Below are 12,478 nucleotides of genomic sequence, written 5' to 3' on the forward strand. Positions count from 1 at the left end.
GGAGGAGGAGGAGGAGGGGACAATGGAGAAGACGAGGGTGATGGCCACATTGTGTAGTAGTAGGCAGTCGTCTCAATCCCTCTCTCCCTTCTCTGTCCTCTCCCTCTCCATCCCACTCTCCTTACCTCCTTCCCTCTCCCCCCATTCTCTCTCTCTTTATCCATTCTTGTATTATTTTTTGTGGCGAGGAGAGTTTCCCCTTCCTGAGTACTTGGCCTCTCATTTGTATGCCAAAGTGACTGTGTGTGTGTGTGTGTGTGTGTGTGTGTGTGTGTGTGTGTGTGTGTGTGTGTGTGTGTGTGTGTGTGTGTGTGTGTGTGTGTGTGTGTGTGTGTGTGTGTGTGTGTGTGTGTGTGTGTGTGTGTGTGTGTAGTCATTAAGTAATAAATTGTATGCTATTTGGCTGGGGAAATTGTGTGGGTGTTGTATGTTTAGCACAATAACTTACGATTTTATAAAGGTATTTTGTTGAAGCTTTCTCCGTGGTGTTGTTGCCTCACTACTGCTGCTGCTACTTCTCCTCCGCCTCCTTCAGGTTTAATGGCTACTTGGCGCTACACTCGCAAATTTTAGATCCTGGGTTCGATTTCCTGGATGACCTTAAGTTTTACCTCTCCCCCATTCCTCAGAGGGTTAGGTTAGGTTAGCTTAGCGTTAGGTTAGGTTAGGTTAGGTTAGCTTAGGTTAGCGTTAGGGTGGTTGATCTTCGGGTGAAATAAGGTGGGAGGCGAATCTTCATGTTGGGGGCAATATTATTAAGGGTAATGGTGATCCAGTGTAGTTATCGAGTTGTCCGGTATTCCTGGGCTCTCTCTTGGTGGTATTTTCTTGGGCTTAAACAAAATTACTCCTGTGGTCTTAAATGCTGGCCATCCTCGATCTCAACTCAACAGTCTGAGAAGGGAGGGTCGCTACTTGTTGGGAGGGAGGGACGCCAACACCTGTAGTGAGGGAGCGAAGCAGGGGAGACGAGACGGAGGGACGGACGCCGACACCTGTAGTGAGGGAGCGAGGCAGGGGAGACGAGACGGAGGGACGGACGCCGACACCTGTAGTGACTGAGGGAGGGAGGGAGGGAGGGGTGTCCTTCCTGGAGGGTCCGTCCACCCCTCCTACCCACACCATAATGTGGAGGACTCAAGGGGTTGTTACATTACACGGGTCGTCAGATGGGTCTTGAGCGATGAACAGGCGGAGAAACTGCACGCTGTAGGTCGTCGAGGAGCAGGTCGTGAGGGAGTAAGTCGTCAAGGAGTAGGCGTCAAGGAGTAGGTCATCAAGGAGTAGGCGTCGAGGAGTAGGTCGTCAAGGAGTAGGTCGTGAGGGAGTAAGTCGTCAAGGAGTAGGTCGTGAGGGAGCGGGTTGTCAAGGTGTAGGCGTCGAGGAGATATAGGTCTGCAGTTGTTGGGAAACGACACACACACACACACACACACACACACACACACACACATGGAGGCTCGCTGCTGGGCCGTAATTAGTGAAGATGTGTGTCTCGGAGGCTGGCTGGCGAGATGGTAGGGAGAGAGCAGAGGAGGGGGACAGAGAGGGAGAAGGGAGAGAGATGCTATCCCTCCTTCCCCTCCCTCCCCCTCCCCCCCTGGACTAGAGGGGGAGGGAGGGGTATAGATGGTGCAGAACTACCAAGAGTAAACATAATTTGTCGATAATTAAGGTATCTGGGAGGCTGGTTGGTTGCTTGTGTAGGTGTGGGGGAGGGGGGGGCTCCGACACTAAACAAATTGCCAATCAACGATATAAACATTGCACTGTTCATTCTCTCTCTCTCTCTCTCTCTCTCTCTCTCTCTCTCTCTCTCTCTCTCTCTCTCTCTCTCTCTCTCTCTCTCTCTCTCTCTCTCTCTCTCTCCTGAAGAAACACCGTGTAATATATATATTTTTATCTAATGGTATAATGATAGTGAAGATGCTGTAGTTTTATGTACTAATACTGTATAAGCAAGAATTGATGTTTTGTAAATATTTTGTAGTTAATGCTTTGTGTAATTGGATCATTTGGTGGAGTTTAGTAAAAGCATGAGGGAGGAGTAGCAAGGTAGGTGAGTTTAGGAATTGATTAGGATTTATTGTTTACTTCATCCAGGTAATAAATTCTCACCTGTGTAATTATAATGACACCTGAATGATTTTATTTGGTAGGTTACGGGTGATATTCCTCCCCCTTCTCTTCCTCGGTGTTTAATCTTACTCAACAAATGATATCAACTAATCAATACACAACGGTAAGCGATCTCAACCGGCGGGCGGACCGCAATGCGTCGAGTCAACGCGGCCACCTCTGCATTCCGCGACTCCTTCCCCACGCTGCGCACCAGGTACTCGCGAAATTAAAAGTGTGAAAGTAGGAAGTGAAACAACAGTAGTAGGAGGATGAGGAGGAAGGTAGAGAGAGTAATGAAGGAGGGAGGGAGGGAAGGTGTGAGGGGAAGTGGCGCGGTTAGTGGCGTGGTGAACAGACCAAGCTAACTCGCTCCTACACGGCTTGTGAGCTTGATGTGCGGTGTGGTTATGTAGGGCAGTGGTGGTGGTGCTCTCTCTCTCTCTCTCTCTCTCTCTCTCTCTCTCTCTCTCTCTCTCTCTCTCTCTCTCATACGATACATTTCTCTGTGTCCTCTGTTTCCCTTTTAACACCTGTCCGGACACTTGCTGTATCATCTAACCATTAATTAACTCAAGAAGGTGAGTGTTGGTGGGGAGGAGGATGGTGGTGGTAGGTGTGGTGGTGGTGGTAGATGATGGTGGTAGTAGGTGTGGTAATGGTAGATGATGGTGGTAGTAAGTGTGGTGGTGGTGGTAGATGATGGTGGTAGTAGGTGTGGTGGTGGTGGTAGATGATGGTGGTAGTAGGTGTAGTGGTGGTGGTAGGTGTGGTGGTGGTGGTAGATGATGGTGGTAGTGTGGTGTGGTGGTAGTGGTAGATGATGGTGGTAGTAGGTGTGGTGGTGGTGGTTGTCGAGATATTTATACTGTATATTGCCATTCTGGGAACTCTCTCTCTCTCTCTCTCTCTCTCTCTCTCTCTCTCTCTCTCTCTCTCCCCTTACACAGTCAATCGTTACTTGTGATTTGACTTGTTTTTTGAGAGTTACTTAACTAGGTCTCCTCACACAGGTGTTGATTGGCTGTTTAGGGTAATATAGAGTGGTGATTGGTGGTTGTTGCTCTAGGTCTCCTCACACAGGTGTTGATTGGCTGTTTAGGGTAATATAGAGTGGTGATTGGTGGTTGTTGCTGTTGCCATTCTACTCTAACTACTGCAATTTTCGTTCAAAAACTCTGACAGTGATTTTTCGTTTTTTTTTCTTTGCTTTCTCTTATTGTTTACGTCTGATGTGGTGTTTGGTTGTGTTTATATTGTCTTGTTGTTGTTTACGTGTGTGTTGTTGACCCTCACCTGTACCTGTCCACACGACTTGGTCAAGGAATGAGGTTGGGGTGGTGGCCGAGGCTGTGTTACGTCACAGGAAGCGGGTTGACTACTGGTGTGTAGTGTGTCACCCCCTCCCCCCTCCGAGCTGTGTATGTGTCGCTGGCTACTCTCTCTCTCTCTCTCTCTCTCTCTCTCTCTCTCTCTCTCTCTCTCCTCTCTCTCTCTCTCTCTCTCTCTCTCTCTCTCTCTCTCTCTCTCTCTCTCTCTCTCTCTCTCTCTCTCTCTCTCTCTCTCTCTCAGCATACATAAACACCTCATATATTTCCTATCCATTCCTTTACAACTCTCAAAGACTATAAACGCTCGACCTTACCTGGGTGGGGGATTTACCTGACGTGTTTAATATACCTGTATATTTACCCTAATGAAGGAAATTAATTAAAGAAATGCTAAAACATTTTCGCATTGCAGATGAAAGTCAAATGAACAACGATAATAATCTGTAATAGTAATCACAGTCAGGATAATTTATGATCCAGTGAAGCATTTTTGTATAAATATATATTTTTTTTAACATGTAGCCATTTGTGATTACATGGTCAAATAACCAACTATATTCCCGGAAATATTAATAATTTTGTATAGGTATTTTATATAAGTTATACTAAGGTGGATATATATATATTATTATATATTTTTTTTTGTGTGTGTATTACCGATAAAGTCAAGCGAGTAACTATGTCACACTATCAACAACAAGTGACCCACAAGGTGCTCTAGTGACACGTATTTACATGATAACGTCACTGGCGACATCAAGAGAGCCTGCGGGGGCCAGACGGTAGATGACGCCACGAACAAGAAAAAAATAAAATAAACTCCCTCGCTGGCAACTCTCACCCTAGCTGAATGCACAACATTTCCTCTCCTTGAGTTGCCAGCTGCCCTTTTTATTCCTTCCTTGATATGTTGATTCCTTTGTTTCGGCGGATCAGTTTGTTGCAAGGGGGGCGGGGGGGGGGTGTCATGGTCTACGTCACACTCTTATCTTTACACGAGTCTTACGGACGAAGTTTGTGTGTGTATGTGTGTGTTTGTTATTGTTGAGATGAATAAATTGTTTGTTTTGGTAAGTGTACATTAGTGTGTGTTGGGGGGTTTTAAAAGGTACAATTTAATATAAGAATTGTATACTTAATGTTTCTGAGAGTCGTATTGTTTTTACTGTTATGTGGTAGTCTTGTATATTGACCAGATTAAAACAAATTTAATGTCGATTTTTTAAATTATATGTACAGTATTTATAAAAAAAAAATATTTGAAACTTTGCATAATTTATTTTAATTTGGCACAATTATTTTTTTTTATTATAGGAATTTAAATCACACTATTGGTATATTTCAGTATATTTTGGGGGTAATAAATGAATTTGTTTCTTAAAGTAAAGATATACATACATACAGTACATACATATATACACTTATGCTTACTTACACACACACACACACACACACACACACACACACACACACACACACACACACATTCAACCCTCTCAAGACTACATGTAAGAATGACATCATTAAAAGACACACTATCGTTGAGCCTCTCTCGTTGTTACTTCCATCACTTGTTAACGCCACCAAGTTCTTCACTAACTAACCTTACTAACGGGTAAAGATCTTGTTTCCCAATGCTCACAAGGATGTCTTTTTAAACACATTTACAAGACTGGTTTAATTGGTGTAAATTAGGGGGATAATTAAGTGTAAGTTGAACTACATAACTACAAAAACAAAAATAAATCAGGTTTTTTTTTCATTTTGATTTAATTTCGTGGGAGTCCATTTTTTGTTTGTTTGTTTGTTTGTTTGTTTGTTTGGTTGAAGTCTGTATGTCTGTTTTGTTTTCTATCAGTGTTGGTGTTCCTCAGGGTATTGTTACCTTCTTTGTTTTTTCTGTTTTTTCTGTTTGTTGTTTGTTTTGAAATGTTTTTGGTGGTTTTTTTTTTTGCTTTTTTTTTAAGATGATCAGTTTATTGTTGTTGTTTGGAAAGGAATTCGTCTCGTTTGATTGTAATTTGAGTTCTTAAGGACGCGGTACAGTACAACAAGTTATCAGGACACAACACAGACTCGTGACTAATCAACACAGCAACACAATGGTCAGAGGACACGTCAGGGGTAGAGAACAGTGGTGAGAGGACGCAACACAGTGGGTTGGGAGGACGCAACACAGGGGTGGGAGGACGCAACACAGTGGTGAGGAGGACGCAACACAGTGACGTGGACGAGGTGGACGCAACACAGTGGGTGGGGAGGACGCAACACAGGGGGTGGGGGGAGGACGCAACACAGCTCAACAACACACGGGGAACACAAATTTGACTAGATAAAACTCGCGGGAAAGTTGTTAAACTGTGCCGCCGCCTCTACCAGGAGGTGGGAGAGAGGATGATAAAGAGAAAGAAAAGAGGAAATAAGGTGAAAATGGAGGAATAACAAGAATAAAGTGAAAAACAAAGAAAAGGAATTAGTTTAAAGACGGAGGATGAAAGAGAGGATTGAGTAAAACGATGAAGATTAAATGAAGACAACAGATAAACAAAAGCGAAAAAGACGACAACGAAAAAAGAGAAATGAAAGAAAACGAAAAATTACAAAATAAGAAGAATATGTAAATGAAGAAAACGAAAATGCGAAGATGACGAAGATAAAAAGAAAAGAAAAATAGGAATAATAAGAAACGAGATAAAACGAACAGGAAGAAAGAAAATTAAATAAGAAGACGAAGTATCAAGATGAACAAGAAGACAAACATGGAGTTAGAGTAGAATAAGAACAGAGAAAGACAGAGAGAGAGAGAGTGTGGGGGTTAAAACCGACCATCGCTCACGACAAAGATGTTGTTTTTGTGATACAACCGACCAAAACACGGCATCAAACGGCCCCTCTTTGCTGGCACTGTTTCGCCTGTCACACTGCATTAAACCCATCCAAGGCAAGGAGGTCGAGTGTCACGCTGCGTTTGGCTGGTGGGGGTCGACCCTATGTACAGGCAGGGTATAGCACTCTCTTGCCCCCGTATCTCAGGGCGTAAGAAGCATCGGTTCGGTTTTTGGCAGTCCGTCTTTCTCCGTGTTTTGGTCTTAGGAGTTTTTCTTGCAAGTTTCGTCTCGGAATTCCACAGACTGTGTTTTTCGTGTGTGGGTGTTTCTTTTTTGTTATTAAGGACAACTTTTGCTTTTGTCATTTTGTAAGAGGTTGTTTTCCGTTGCATAGTGTAAACAATAGATTAGTTAGATTAGTTAGTCCTTGTGTGTGTGTGTGCGTGTGTGTGTGTAGAGTTATTTTTACGCGTTTAGTACAGTACAAGAATGCAGCAAATATTTAACATAAGAATGCAGACACAGTAATATGAAATGCAATAATGCGATAAATATTTAGTTCAGGAAGGTTATAAATATTGAATAGATCAATGCACTGAAAATTTTAACACAAAATTTGATAGCCCATAGAAATTAATTATAAACGCTAAACTTACGTAATAAAACCAACGACATTATAAAGTGTTAAGAGAGTAATAAAGTAATTGGTATAGGCCTATATATGATAATTGTAAGTAGGCCTATACTATATACGTTTTAATTAATATAGGGTAGGAATATATATGTATGAATAAGTAAATTAAGATAAAACGACATATAATACAATGGTTTTAGTGTGTTAATTAAGAGTGTAGCGTTAACTAGGGTTACGTAAAACAGCTGTTGTTAAATGAAACAGATTATATCCAACCGGATTAACGAATGACTGTAATCCCTTAATTGAGTCATTAATATCAGTTAACTCTTAGTGAACACCTCCCCCCCTCCCCCCTGACTCCCAACACCTCCCCCCTCCCCCCTGACTCCCAACACCTCTCCCTACCCCCACCCCTCCTCCCTACCTCACTACAATCCCTCCCTACCCCCCACAATCCCTCCCTACCCCACAATCCTCCTACCCCACAATCCTCCTACCCCCCACAATCCCTCCCTACCCCCAATCCCTCCCTACCCCCCACAATCCCCTCCCCCCACAATCCCCTCCCCTACCCCCCAATCCTCCTACCCCACAATCCCTCCCTACCCCCACAATCCCTCCCTACCCCCACAATCCCCCAAATTATCAACATGTTAGCAACTATAAGTTAAAATAAACCTACCCGTTTGATGTACTCGTTAACACACACACACACACACACACACACACACACACACACACTATCTTGATCGTCCTTAAGGTGGTGAGGAGGGGTAGGAGGTGGGGAGGTGGGGGCAACAGATCTCATAAGCCAATTCACTATTTTACAACCCATAACGCTAACACGATAATTACAACATACAACTAATTCACCCCCCCCCCTCCACCCCCTCCCCTCTCACCCCCCTACCCCTATCGTTAAACCAGCTAATTATTTAATCTGGAAGGGGGAGGCGATTATAGGGGGGGGGGTTACCGCTTTATAATTATTCAAGGGATAATTCATGTAGATGGTGAATTAATCCTTGGTAAGGTTTGTGGGATGGATTATTATTAGCCATCTCTATAATTAAAGACATGACTCTATAACCCGGTTAATGTTAGCGTTGATGGTTAATTATAGGTTAGATTATATATTTAACCCTGTTTTAAACGAGTTGGTTTTTTTTACTCGAATAAGTGGTTGGTTTTTGAATTCGTAATATCCGGAGAACAAAAAAAAATGGATGGTTAATTTCTATTATCCGAATAAAACAATATTGGATAATTTGTTTCATTGTTTGGTTAGGTTAGGTTAATTTGGGTTAGATTACGTTAGATCATGTCAACTTAGGTTAGGTTAGGTTACGTTAGATTAGATTAGATTAGATTAGGTTAGGTTAGGTTAGGTTTGGGTTAGATTACGTTAGATTATGTCAACTTAGGTTAGGTTAGCGTAGGTTAGGTTATTTTCAGTGTTCGGTTAGTGTTGCTTTGAAGGTCGTATATCCGAACTGATTTATATGTTGTGGTCCGGATTGAGAGAGAGAGAGAGAGAATTAAATAAATTGAGACATAATTCAGTCATTCCAAAGTACATGAGTATACATTTAGACATAATCACTAAGACATTCTAAATTAAAAACATACACATAGACGTATACTTAAATCATCACGAATTATAGGAACGGCAGTCAATTACAACCAAAGACAGTGAGACATACTTCAGCCATTACGTATTACAACAAGACATACTTCAGCCATTACGTATTACAAGACATACTTCAGCCATTACGTATTACAACAAGACATACTTCAGCCATTACGTATTACAAGACATACTTCAGCCATTACGTATTACAACAAGACATACTTCAGCCATTACGTATTACAAGACATACTTCAGCCATTACATTATTACAACAAGACATATTTCACCCATTACGTATTACAACAAGACATGCTTCAGTATACTTCAACCGTACGTATTACAACAAGACATACTTCAGCCATTACGTATTACAACAAGACATACTTCAGCCATTACGTATTACAACAAGACATACTTCAGCCATTACGTATTACAACAAGACATACTTCAGCCATTACGTATTACAAGACATACTTCAGCCATTACGTATTACAACAAGACATACTTCAGCCATTACGTATTACAACAAGACATACTTCAGCCATTACGTATTACAAGACATACTTCAGCCATGACTGCCGGGGTAAGTGTTAACGAGCATGTGTTTGTGATGGGTGAGTCACTAACACACAAACACACGCTTGTTGTCTCGACTGTTTGGGTATGTGATTTGAGACTCCTTAATGTGAACCGGTTTTAAGATTCTCAAGGGATTGTATAAGTTGTCTGGTTCATTTATAACACGGAAATAGCATCAGTTACATACACTGATAAATCTACCTTAACTGGCTACATTAACGTACCCTGAGACTCTACCTTAACTAGATACATTTACTTAGCACCAGTTAGGAGGCAAATTATTATTTATTGTTATTTATTTCCGGTATTAAGTGAATGAAACTAGTTAAGGTAGAATATCAGAATAAGTTAATGTATCTAGTTAAGGAAGATGTTAGTGTATATAACTTAGGGTGTAAATTGTCACGTTTTTGTGTGTATTAACGTAGGTCATCTCAGCTGCGATCTTTTGAGAATCTGAAGTCGTGTGTGTGTGTGTGTGTGTGTGTGTTTTGTGTGTGTGTTTTTGCGTGAATGAGTTTCAAGAGGAATGAATTATAAATGTTTACTAAAAATAATGGGACACACACACACACACACACACACACACACACAGAGGGTCAGAAAAGGCAAATGAACACACTCACATTGACTCACTCTGGTAAAGAAAGGCACAGACAGACAGACAGACAGACAGACAGAGAGACAGAGAGACAGACACAGACAGACAGACATTTGAACCCCGTAATCTATTGTAATTTATTTGTCTCCTTATGTTACAATCCGTCAACAATAATGTAAAGTCTCTCTCTCTCTCTCTCTCTCTCTCTCTCTCTCTCTCTCTCTCTCTCTCTCTCTCTCTCTCTCTCTCTCTCTCTCTCTCTCTCTCTCTCCACGGCGGTGATTAGAGCGGATTATAATAACATACTTGACAAAAACGTTCGTGGTGGCGGCGTTACATTGAGGACATCCTTGACAAAAACAACACAGCAAGACCTCCTCTCCTCCTCCTCCTCCTCCTCCTCCTCCTCCTCCTCCTCCTCCTCCTCCTCCTCCTCCTCCTCCTCCCTCCTCCTCCTCCTCCTCCTCCTCCTCCTCCTCCTCCTCCCCACCACTAAGATAACTCACCAAACTTACTCTATAAGCTGAGCATGAATACAGAGAGAGAGAGTCTTAAGTGGACAGCTAATACTACTCCTAGTCTTACCGGATGACCATTGAGAGTATTAAGATAGTGTCGTCTCGTCTCGGGGTCAGATGTCGCCTTGAAGTGCATACCTAACACTTGGACTTGAAGAGCATAACTAACACTTGGACTTGAAGAGCATAACTAACACTTGGACTTGAAGAGCATACCTAACACTTGGACTTGAAGAGCATAACTAACACTTGGACTTGAAGAGCATACCTAACACTTGGACTTGAAGAGCATACCTAACACTTGGACTTGAAGAGCATAACTAACACTTGGACTTGAAGAGCATACCTAACACTTGGACTTGAAGAGCATACCTAACACTTGGACTTGAAGAGCATACCTAACACTTGGACTTGAAGAGCATACCTAACACTTGGACTTGAAGAGCATAACTAACACTTGGACTTGAAGAGCATAACTAACACTTGGACTTGAAGAGCATACCTAACACTTGGACTTGAAAAGGTCTGAGAAATATATTCGAGTATATATAAAACTGGACTTAGGGAGCATATCTAACAGTAGGACTTGGGAGCATAATGAATAATAAGACAAACTACAATCTGTGGAGCGTTGGTCTCGTGGATGAGTCATGGAAAACACTAAGGTCTCGCAATGACTCTCCTAGAGCACTGGAGGGAGGAGGGATGGTCTCTTGTGGGGGGGGGCGACTCACAGAAACCACACAGCGGTCTCGTTGGTCTCGTGTGTTTGAGTCATCCAGGAGAGGAAAGGAAGGTGGAGGTCAGGATATCTCGTGTGGGCAGTGAGAGTCGGGAGAGTCAGGAGAGTCAGGAGAGTCAGGGCCATTGGACGAGCAAATCATTGAGGTCATATCCTGTTTAGACTTGGTCGAGCTTCACTTTGTACCTGTTGTCGAGGACGAGTTGGGGTGTCATTGATGTCTGCGGCACACGTGGGGATGATGAGCTTGTCCTCGACCCGAGTCATCTAGGGAGACGTCTCTCTTAAGTAGGATCCCTTTGGGGTGAGTGGTTAAGGGTTCTAGATGAGTGTTTCTGGTCCCTGGGTGAGTGGTTAAGGTCCTTGGTCCCTGGGTGAGTGGTTAAGGTCCTTGGTCCCTGGGTGAGTGGTTAAGGTACCTGGGTGAGTGGTTAAGGTCCTTGGTCCCTGGGTGAGTGGTTAAGGTCCCTGGTCCCTGGATGAGTGGTTAAGGTCCCTGGTCCCTGGATGAGTGGTTAAGGTCCCTGGGTGAATGGTTAAGGGCTCTAGATGAGTGTTTAAGGTCCCTGGTCCCTAGGTGAGTGTGTTTAAGGTCCTTGTTTCAGTTCCTTAAGATTTATCGAATGCGTTGTTATTCATTGCTAGGCTGGCTATTTTAGGTCACTGGTCTAAACCTTTGAAAAACCGGACCGACTGAATCTCCAAGACACCGGGACTCAACCCTCGAAAATCCGGTCTCAAACCCTTTTTAAAACCCGGACTTAATTTTGCAGGCCTGTTGACGTTTAATCACCTGGGCGCAATCAGCAACATGCAATACTGATTAATGAAATTTTGTGCCGCCCCTTCTTCCTCCACTCTCTCCCCATTCCCTCCCTCTCTCCTCACTCACCCCCTCCCTCTCCACCCCTCTCTCTCCCTCCCTCTCTCACCCCCTCTCCACCCCTCTCCACCCCCCTCTCACTCCCTCTCTCCCTCGGCCGCATCACTCGCTCGATAGATTGATTTGACCAAAAGTTGGGAGCACAATTACTGCTTGTTCTCCACCTGCCTCGTTACTTCAGGGAGCACCTCATCCTCCTAGGTACTACTCCTCACTCAAGTAGCAGCTCACTCAGTCAAGTAGCACTCTCCTCAGGCAGTACCTCGTCCGTCTAAGGACTATACTTCATTCAAGTAGCAGTTTACACTTTGGAGTAGAACCTTACTCACTGAAGTACTAGCTCACTCAAGTAGAACCTCTCGCACTCAAGTAGTAAGGTTGCCTGTAACTCGAGGATCATATCTCGATATCTGGAGAGTTTAAGGTTTCGAAGAGAGTTTTGTACAGACAGACAGACAGACAGACAGACAGACAGATTGCTATATAGACAGAGACAGAAACTTTGGGAGACTATAATATCTTGGAGTAATTTATTTAGCTTTTGGAGGTAATGTAGTCATGCAGGATGTTTGGAGGGCTAACTAGACACCCACATACAGTAGTAGTAGTCA

The sequence above is a fragment of the Homarus americanus genome, unplaced genomic scaffold (assembly GCF_018991925.1).
Source record: "Homarus americanus isolate GMGI-L3 unplaced genomic scaffold, GMGI_Hamer_2.0 scaffold19918, whole genome shotgun sequence".
Lineage (NCBI taxonomy): Eukaryota > Metazoa > Arthropoda > Malacostraca > Decapoda > Nephropidae > Homarus > Homarus americanus.